The following is an 11,217-nucleotide window of genomic DNA, read 5'->3' on the forward strand; positions in this document are numbered from 1 at the left end:
ACTGAAAATTTTATAATAAAACCTTACGAACTAGTTTACGAATTGCTGCATGTGATATCCAAATATATATAAAAATACTTTGTTGCTTGTACCTAAACGTACTGTAATTTCTTTAGTTATTCGTTAAGAAACTCGTCCACTGAATAATATGGTCTTTCGGATAGATAGGCTTTTGCCAATTTACCGAATTTAAGGAAAGCAGTTGTTGATTTAAGTTGCAAAGGGAGATGGTTGTATAATTTTTTTTGCCGAATATAATATAGATTTCTTTACTAACTCAGTGGACAGGATCGGTAAATACACATCAAAGCTTGAATTTCTGGTGGAGTAGTCATGATTAGGTCTTGCTGGAAAAACATGTAGGTGTTTACGAATTAAGCAAACAGTTTCTAGAATATTATAAAGAGGGAAGAGTTAAAATCCCGTGATTTTTGAATTAGAAGATATAAAATAATAGTTATCAATCAAATATTAGAACAAACAAAGAAATTGAACCATGAAAGAAGTTGGCCATAGTGTCAAAAAAATCTTTATTTGAATTTTGATTTGGAGCGGAAACGCTGACCACGACATGGAGAACCGTGCAGAACTTCTGAGTGGCTCAAAGGGCTATGGGGCGTGCAATTAAGGCGTTTCTTTACGAGATACAATGTCAAACCGGGAGATACGATGAAGATCGGCATTGGCTATAGAGAAAATAACATTGAAATGGAATTGAACAAGCCACCTCTGGCTAAAATTATTGACAACAAATGAACGCAGCGGGTACTGAAATGGAGAAAAAAGTGCTGAAATTGAGGCCGTTCACCAACTGGTTGAACTGGCGATCTGAATCGTGGGACATAATGAATGAGACCTATTAACAGTGAATAAGGGGAGATTTAATGATATATAAAAATCAATTTTGGGACTACTTTAGTAGTAGCAAAATGTAATATCCTTGCTTATAATATGCATATAATGAAAACATTTATTGTCAAGCTAATAGAAATATACACTCTCTATATGTCTAAACAAGAAACCTAATTCGGGGGATAAAATGATATCACAAAACTCTATCCATACAATAATATTTGTACCATCGGTAGTTAACCTATAACGTTCTTACAAGAACAAAGTAAGAAAAGTACTATTGGAAGACAAATACGTTGATAAACACATCTGAAAAAAAATCTTCTAGCTATTGCTGGATAAAGGTCTCTTCTCTGCGTTTCTCTTCTGATTGTTTTGTTCAGTTTGTCTCAACCATTTTTAGGATCCATCATAACATCCATCCATTATAGGATCGGTCTGGTAAGGTACGTTACGGTAGCCTGGGTACCGGGACACGAGGGTCATAAGGGCAATGAAAGAGCAGATAAAATGGCCAAACAAGGCTCATCAATGCCATTCATTGGACCGAAACCCTTTTGCGGCGTTGCAAAATCAGTAACAAGAACGGCTACAAGGAAGTGGGTAGCTCACAAATCTCTAGAATGGTGGAGGAATTCACCAGGACAAAGACAGGCGAAACAGTTCATTACAGAACATCTGCCAAAATTTACGACAGACCTAAGTAATAAGCAAAGACAGGAAAACAGTCAAAGCCATAGTAGGTCTTCTAACAAGGCACTGTAAGCTGAATAGGCACTTGAAGCTGATGGGATTATCAGATGATGACCTGTGCAGATTCTGTCACCTCGAAGAAGAAACAGCAGAGCACATTTTATGTCAGTGTGACAGTCTGGCAAATGTGCGATTCTTTGCATTAGGAGAAGAAAATCCACCGGCAAATAGCTACATGGAAGGTACAGTCTCGAAGCTACTAGACTTTATAAAAAGGGTCAGGCTAAAGAATGTTATCTAGGACCACAATAGATCTGAAAAGGTCGCAGTGGAATAGCCCGAAAGGCCACCTCTCTTAATTGAATCTAATCTAGGATCGGCCTTTCGACATTTTTCTATATTACACGGCTCCATTTTATCATCCTGATTGTACATGTTCATGCTTTGTTGGCTAAGTGTCCTGTCTATTTCCAATTGAGACTAACAATTCGCTTCATTACATCAGTGACATTTGTTCTGTTTCTAATATCTGGGTTTCTTATTCTCTCAACAACATTGATATTTAAAATAGACCTCTGGGACTCTATTTCCTCTGCCAATTTCTTTTTCAAAGCCAGTCGGTCGCTCAAGAAAACATGTAGGTCCTTACACATTATGAACAAATTATCAACCACCACAAAAACTGAGAGTGAAAGTTAAATCAACAAATAAGCAGAAAATCTTCTAAAAACATTTTAAAAATAGAAAAATATTGTATTTTTAAACTAAAATGTGCTGTTGGTGATGACATATACATATGTACCTATGGAGAAAAGAAAATAAACAAAAGTTGCAAAAATGGCATTTTATGAATTAGTAAACAATGTTGAAAGACTAAAGTGGAATTAAAGTGAAAGTTACCGGGTAAAAAATGCTAAAATAAGTGTACGTGTAGGTGGAACGAGATATAGAAGAATATAGTCATAAAGAAAATGTTAGATCTAAAGCTAGATATCTTGGAATTGATAGATATACTTATATGTAGATAAGATATAGGTACACAAATTGATAAACCTTGAATAAATTCTATAACGTTTTCTGGCTGTTGAGCATGTTCTATTTGAAACTTTAGCATAGTTTTCCACAATTTACAATAACGGAAGAACTTATTTTGATCCGTAAATGTCACCTGTCAAACCAGACATGCAACATTGCAAACAGTTTGGCAGCGTTGCAATGCAGCATATGTGATATGAATACTATAAAGATGTTCAAAATGTTCATTTCTTAAATGTGTTTAAAATAAATGAATAGGTATTAAAAAAATGTCATTTTTATTCTCTTGAGTAATTACTTCCAATATAATAAAGCAATAATATGAAATCATTGTAAAGATGTGAGAAACGCCATAAAACAATTGAATAGCTCTAGTTTTATTGGGAAATTAAAATGATAATAAACATATGATTTTCATGATCTAACTTAACTTCACATTGTAGTTATTCTCTGGACAACACAAAGATATAAAAAAGTCATTAAAATACAATTTTTTTGTGTGTATATAAACTTCTTTATTAGAAATGATCTTACTATCTTTATTATTAGATATCTACAGACCATTTGTAGACTACATACTTATAAAAAGTGACTTTTGGTGGAATACTAAAGTTTTTAGAAAAGTTTGGTAAAGTATTTTAGAAAATAATAATATATGTATAGGAAGTATGGACCATTTCATAGAAACATTAAATTTTCCTCATTTTAATAAAATTTATAAATTTATTAATCATTGATTCAATATTGATCATCGATTCAATAGAAACGGTCGTGACTAATATAAAATGAGTGATTCAAACTTTCAATAAATTTCCTCAGTTCACTGAACATTCTTAACACAAACTGGATAAAAAACTTGAATATATAACCTGATACTCTAAACAAAAGAGCAAAAAACTAGGTACATTGGCCGCATTGTAACGTTCGAATTTATAACCAAAAAACAGGTATCGTAACCGGCGATGTGCTTTGTGAAAAAACGTCAAAACTATATGCCTGAAATAAAACGAAAATACGTTGTTTCATGCTTTACTATTAGCAGTAATGGATTCGTAAATAAACTTGAAGTGAAGTTTCATTCATTAAATAAATAAAATCTTACCTTGTACACCGAAAATATCCCGTATAAAATGATCACTTAATCAGTATTCACAATAAACGTGCACCAACTTACAACTTTTGTTCAACTAAAACGCGCACGATCAAGAATCAAGATGGCGAGAGCCCCTCCGTTCGTAGTGACTGGAATTACAAGCTATCATTGGTCGATTTGATTTAGGACGCTTTGGCATTACCAACTTGCAGAAATGTTACCCAGGCTAACCCTCGTCGTTGCCACATTCTTTCGTTTTTATTTAGAATTATTCGAAAAATAAATACTTATTGGAATTTTCTTTAAAAATAAAGGAAAAATCAAATTAGGTGCATAAATATAAAAATTAGTAAAAAATTATAAAGACATAGAAAATTAGTTTTTGAAGATTTAAATCAATTTGCAGAATATTTTACACTTACGATACTTATGTATTTTAAATCAGTTTTGCTGTGACTATGTAAATATTATATCATTGTCAATACCATTATATTTTTCATAACTACTATGAAAAATGATACACAATAGGTTCATTGTTTATAAGTTAATGAATGTGCAGTTCATACACAAGTATCAAAAGAATTATTAAAAGTAGGTAGGTAGTGCAAGTAACCTATAATGTCTTTTAATAAACCTAGAGAACATTTTTCGATGGTTAATTGCCAATTGCCTCTTTGTACGTTGTTTTACTTCCGAGAATAAGTAACTAGTCACGTTCTTTATTTGATATGACCATCGCGATTTAATACTTCTAAATATATTGCCAGCTACATTCCCTTTCACTATCATTTATTACATACATTCTACTCTTCTTCTAATGTATCCAAACTATTTCAGTACACTACTGTTGGTAGTTGTAACGACTCTTTCGGTAATCTTGAGTTCTAATAATATTGAGTTATTGGTGCGATGTGGTATCCATAATATGCGTTTGAGAAACGCAAGGCTCGGAAAAGAGCCTAATCGCGTAGTTTTTTTTTTATTGTAAATGACTGCATGTTTCCACTTCGTATCCTGTCATATTTCTCATTTATTTCTGTTTGCAACAATGATCATTATTTTGGTTTTCCAAATATTTATTTTTATACCATGGTATCTGCTTATCCTATTCAATCTACCCATACTATTTTTTAGTTTTTCTGTTGATGACTATATATCATTATGGTATTATCAGAATATCGAAGGTTGCTGATTGTGGCCTTCTTATTGTTCTCCGTTATGCCATTTTTAGACAAGGCCAACTTCGGAATTTAATTTGAAGTTGTGAGAATGTACATTGCTAACTCTTTGTTTAACAGAAGGATAAGATGTTCTGGAATACTCATTTCTCTAAAATGTAAGCCATATTTTATCCCATTTTACATTATCTTTGAGTAGTAAATAAGGAATAAAGGTCTTTGAGTAGTAAATAAGGAATAAATAAGTTTCTAAGTTGAATTCTCGGAACTTTTCTACAATTTAACGAAGATTAAAAATGGTTTATTGTATCTCTTTCTGGTACAAACCCTCCACTGTTCTTGGAGGATCTATGGATCTCTCTGATTTACTGTAATATGATAAAAGTGATGAATGAATAAGTAGCAAATAAAATTGCATAGACTTTGTTATTGTAATGTAATGAACGTTTGGTTGTGCAATTTTGACAGTATCTTTAAAAGAATAATTAAAATGCAGCGAAGAGAATAGCTGGGACAGATACATATATTCTAAAACAACAGAATTTCTAAAGTAATATTAAATAGGAAACGAACAGGAAAGAACATGTAGACTAAAAACATAGAGTGAAATTGTCCACAGAGTGTTCGCTCAAAATAGAAACAGAGGACTGGAAAAACAAGGCAGCGGGCAGGAAAAAATAGAGAGCAGTGGTAATCCAAGGAAACATTGCGAAGATTTTGTGGGGATAAATATATATGTTTAATATAAATGTTTAATAAGTATTTACCTAAAATTTAAATTTCATGCCCAGTACTTACATAGTTTGCGGTTTAGCCACTGGTAATAATAAATGGCCATAAATATTATTTCGACACTGCTCAAAACACCCACAATAGATTTTAATTTTTCATCTGCTTTTCTTTTGGGAAAAATCGAGCTAAAGAAGGTATTTACATCGTGTTGTTACCTTCACTTGGCGACAAGGCTTGATTTAAGCAGACTCCTTCTAAGAGGACAAAGGACAAGAGAATATCAATACGTGATTGTACCATGACCTCTAGATAAAGATCTTTATTTCTCCCATATTTGTGGGGCCAGAACATACCATTTCTCTCCAGGTTAGTAAGGAGTCTAAGATAGAATTCAACAGGCTACATGGGAATATCTATTAAAAACTCCATCTTACTAATTTTATATGAAAAGAATCTACGCAGATTGGGGACACCAATGAACCAGAAAGCTTAATACAATTACTTTCACGCAGGATACCAATGGGGAACCCATAGAGATGGAAAAAGCGTCACAGGGGCAATAAACTGAACATCAAAAATATTAACGCACTAAATTTTAGGTGGTGGGCATTTATGGTGGGTAATTATGGGCATACGAGAGACTAAAATTGGAACATGTGACTTTTGTAGATCTGGCCCATGCAGGCAGGAAATTCCTCATGAGAAACGCTTTTATTAAGAGTGGGTAAATGAATTTCAGAAGGATTTTAATTACAGAATGGGGTTTAGTACAAGGTTCTCATGAAGTAACAGAAATAAATAGTCTCGCCTAAAGTAAATAGAAGAAGAAAGAAGACATGTTAATTCCGAACAGCAAGGTTGGTGTTAGTTGAAGAAAAGATAAGTATATTTATAGGAAACTCCTAATCAACTACTATTTACGAATAGCCATCTTCCACGAAGATTAGGTAGCTTAGTAATAAATTTGAGTATTGCATTTTCATTATCTTATTTTGAATTCTTAGAAAAGCTTGTAAACCAACAATTTCCTTCGAACCTTTTTACACCTTTCTGATAATCAAACCACTTTTCAGACAATTATTTTGTTTTTGTCTCATAAACAATTGTTTGCACTATTCACTTACTGAATGAAGAAGAATTTTAGCTTACAAAACAAAGCAAATAAGCACCAGAGTACATAGCCCTCAAGCACAGTGAAGACTGGATTAACATCTAATAAGTTTGGCAACATCGCTGACTTCTTCTTGTTGATGGTGACACTGAGGGTGTGGTTGAATTTTTATTTTAATTTTAATGGTTTGACCTTGTTATACCTTTACTAGTATTAACGAAAATACTGAAACGTTTTATAATCTACTCTCTACTGGTCTTTTTTAAATACATAATTAAATTTGTACGAATTTGATTTTACCCAATGTGTCGTTTGTGAAAGATAGTGAACTGCGTTTTTTTTATAAAGTATGGTCCAATAATTTACGAGTATCAGCTTTATTTGAATAAAATAATTTTATTGTAAGTGTAATGAAAAGTTTTCATGATAAATGATATAGGCATTGTTTAAAAAAGAAATATAGGTAAATACCTCTTTTTAAATATAAACAAGTTCTAGCTTCACTGCCCTCTCGCGGCGATATTAAATCATGATCAATTTAAAAAACTAAAAAGATTATCTCATTCAAAAAATTTGAAAAGGAAACATGTGTTTCAGTTTTTTAAATTCTAGTTTCAGTTTTTAAATAAACAGACTAATTTTAGATAAAATTCAAATTGAGTTTGTTATGAATTTCTAAAGCTTTCATAAATTTCAATCAAGAAATATTAAAAAGGTTCTGAAACTATGTTCTTGAGGTATGTTTAAATTAGATATTGTTTTATATGGGATCAAACCATAATTAATTGCTTTGACGTTTCGATTTCCAATGCGGAAAACGTTTTAAAAAAAATTGTGAAATAAAAATAATGAATGCTTAACTTGTAAATTTTGAACAAATAATATTAACAAATAATTCCGTTTAAGTGCGGCATCTAGTTGTAAATCTGCATACTCTAAAGGAGGATTGAAGTCACAGAGCAGAAAACACTGTGTCGTAATATAGTTTTATTACTTAGATAGATGTCACATAGAGGGCACTCTAATTAAAGAAGCAGTAAAGTATAAAATACGTTTCTTCGAATTTTTAAGTTTATAAATTATAAAAAACCGGAAATAATAATATACGAAACAATATAATTTAAAGTTAATTTATCTTACAGGTACATAATAATTATTTAAAACAGAATTTTATAAGCAATCAGATAAAGTATATCTTAAACTATTCTTTGTTTTCGGTTATTTAGACGATAAATAGGTATTATCGTCTTCTCTTTATCATGTAACGCAAATATACATCTATATTTAAAAGGAATGTACGTTTTTGTGATAATGTTTTGTAATGGGACATTATACTTCGACTTAAAGACTAGGTTAAAAAAGGCCATTTTTGTAGTTTTAGGAGCACGAGCGTCTGTCAAGAAGATTCTCGAATTTCCCTTTGCGGTTAAAATTAATTGGCTGTTTTTAAACTCTGATATCTTCTCTTAATATCCTTAATGTTCTATTATCAACCACTGTGTTTCTTCCCATGCTGCGTTATCCTCGAAATATTGCAGTTCTTCTGTCATAGCCGCTAACCATAGGTTACTATCTGGTCTTGACATGGTATCCTCGACAGTGAATAAATCACTGTCACTATCCCAATACAAATAACTCACAAAATCATCAAACCTTTTTGTTTAGGTATTCTGGTTGATCTCCTGATTTTATCTGGCAAATTTGACAAGTCACATAGGTAATCGGGATCATTGTCTTCAGCAATTTCATCAATTGATGTGCTCTCTTCATTGTGTCGATTTTGATCCTGACATGATTCATGATTATCTTCCACTGAATCTGATAATCCTGACAACTCTTCACCAACTGTGATTGAAACATCAACTGATTTTTCATTTATTACCACATCTCTACTTATAATAATATCTTTTATTTCGGGATCATATAATATGTAACCTTTAATTGTGTCACTATAACCAACGGGTACACCTAAACTCATCACCAATTAGCATAAATACCTTCATACATAGTGTAACCTCGGAAACCTTTTTTGGATGGTGCTAGAAAGGTCACCAAAGGAGACACTGCGGACGGCAGCCAGATGCTTGGTGGAGAGCGAGTCGTGGGTTCGAAACTAGCTTTTGGAACCGGGAATGGGTTCAACGGACGAAATAAGTAAAGGTAGAACAGGATAAGAGATATTAGAAAAGATATAGAAAAAAACAAAAAGATAGACGGGTAACATTACTAAAAATAAGATAAGATATAAACAGGGAGTCACTTAACTTTTTGGGTCCAAGGAAAAAATTAAGAAACCTTAAAAAAGAGAAGAGGTAAGGAAAGATATTTAGGTTCTGAGACCACATCCAAGGAAAGATCTCAACAGTTAATTTTTAAATAAATTTGATCAACACACTATATAAACAAATAATAAATATATTAGGTGGACTACGTCCACCTACTCACCTACGAAACTTAATCAGCCTGATCTTTCTTCTGGTCGAAAGTATAATAATTATTTAATATAATAAACAAACATTCAAAGGTATTATTATATCAGGAAACTTATGGAGTCGAGAAATAAAATTCATTGATAAAACAAAACAATATATTCAACACCACTATGATATAGGCAGCTGAATGTACACACATGTAAAAAAATACACCATCAATTATTAAATGGTGGTATACATATAACAATAAACAGTAATATAATAATTAGGAAATAACTTTACAAATACAATAATATAATAAAATCATGCACAGTTTAAATTATTAGCGAAGAGAGCCTGACAGTATTTAAGAAAAAAATTCAACTAATGCTGATAGAAATCTCTCTTTGCTGTTTATGGGCTTATCTCGAGATATCGGGTTAAAAATATATAACAATTATAGCAAATAACAAAATGATTAAATTTAAATTCTAAAGAATACAAAAAGGTTTCAAGAATTCCCTATTTTAAAAATTAAACCAAACCGCACTTGGTATTAAGATAATTATCTGTCTCGCACTGTTATTTAACGATTAACTGAGAATTAAATGTTCGCAATTTAAAGGTTCTTAATAGCTGATTGAAAGTTCGTATGAAAATATTAAATGTTCCTTCATTGAATGCTAACTCAGTAGTTAACCTTAACTACAGGAGAAGAAATAGTCGACGGAGATTCGCCCAGACAGTTGAAGATAATATGATTATGACAACTTACGATAAACCTTGATGACTGCTGCACTCTTCACTAAAACTATCATAATACTTTACTTGTATTAAACACTGAAGTTAATTAAATTAAAGGTAGTTTATACCAATCTTTAATCTAATATGGTATTAGATTAAGCAACTGAGACATTTAAATGTATACACACTTAAAGAAAAAAATTCACAGAGACGGTAAGCTAACACAGAGACGGTAATATAGGCAAGCGTCTTTACTCAAAAATCGTTCTACCAGAAGTAAAGTCCTTCTCAAAATTTCACAAGCTTCCCCAAAAATAAGGTGTGATATCCCCCACTTCAAAAAGGACAGGCCAGCCTGTATGTATTTCTAGGAAAGTAAAAGGTTCTAACGAGATCGAAAATAACGGTACCATTCTAGCTAGGAACGTGATGAAACATAAATTTTTTTGGATTAGGTTCTCTCGGAAAATTAATATAACGTGCCTTCGACGATATTTTCCAAATTTATCAAAAAAGAACCCACTTGGCACCGGAAAGAATTAGCTAAGCCCTATAATAAAGTCTTTTGAGATAGTCGGTAGATTCCAATAAAATTTCCTAATGGTAAACACGACCACCCGCCTATATTTGCAATTATGACCATCGGTGTCTCATCAACAGGGGTAAAGGAATTAAAAATTATTTAATATTTTAATTATAAAAAAAAAATGTTACAATAGTACAAACTCATCACCGCCATAAAACTAGAGATTTTAAAATAGACCCCGAGAGATTGGTAAACTGACCCTGGCCTACCTGCACCCCGTGGCTGGTATAGATCATAAATCTCTTGCAAACCGCTAACATCTTGATAGAATTTGATAGAATAAATCCAAAATAGATATATTAAATGCAAATTCAATTCATTGGTTTTTATTTGGGAATCCACAAAATTCTATTGATAGCTATCTAAAACTATGCGAAAAGAAAAATTTCTCTTTATTTGCCCTTGTTCTTTTAACATGATAGTGAACTGTTCATTGATTACGTTTTGAGCCAACGCGGACGAAAAATAATGTATTTTAATCTTTTCAAATTTCAATTGCTAAATCAAATTGCCTTTTGTGGACTTTTCTGCGAAAGGATGTAAGAATATGTAAGGTAAGGATGTTTTTTTAGTTGTTTTGTACTGGTGGCGGATCATTCTGTCTGATCAAACAGAAAAAAATCAGCTTAATTAAGTTCTTTAAGTCAACTGTACAAGATGTTTCTTGTAGAGAAGGCATAATATTACTTTGTTGCTTTAAGTAGATCACCCTTTCTGATATAACATTTTTAAATTTCTAATTAAATTGCCAAAGTCACATTGTCACAGTTTTAGATTTTAAG

General features: G+C 32.0%; 1 protein-coding gene across 2 annotated transcripts in view; it reads right to left on the minus strand.

Annotated features, from left to right (window-relative positions):
* The window catches only part of LOC140437332 (uncharacterized), a 358,898-nt gene extending 355,063 nt beyond the window's left edge, over nucleotides 1–3,835 (minus strand). Inside the window, exon 1 of one of the 2 annotated variants that reach the window (XM_072526800.1) lies at nucleotides 3,683–3,835. The gene's annotated coding sequence lies outside the window, so the exon portion shown is untranslated. The remainder of the gene's footprint in view (nucleotides 1–3,682) is intronic. The other variant, XM_072526804.1, reaches the window with a different exon arrangement.
* Between the last annotated feature and the right edge of the window lie 7,382 nt (nucleotides 3,836–11,217).

The sequence above is a fragment of the Diabrotica undecimpunctata genome, chromosome 3 (assembly GCF_040954645.1).
Source record: "Diabrotica undecimpunctata isolate CICGRU chromosome 3, icDiaUnde3, whole genome shotgun sequence".
NCBI lineage: Eukaryota > Metazoa > Arthropoda > Insecta > Coleoptera > Chrysomelidae > Diabrotica > Diabrotica undecimpunctata.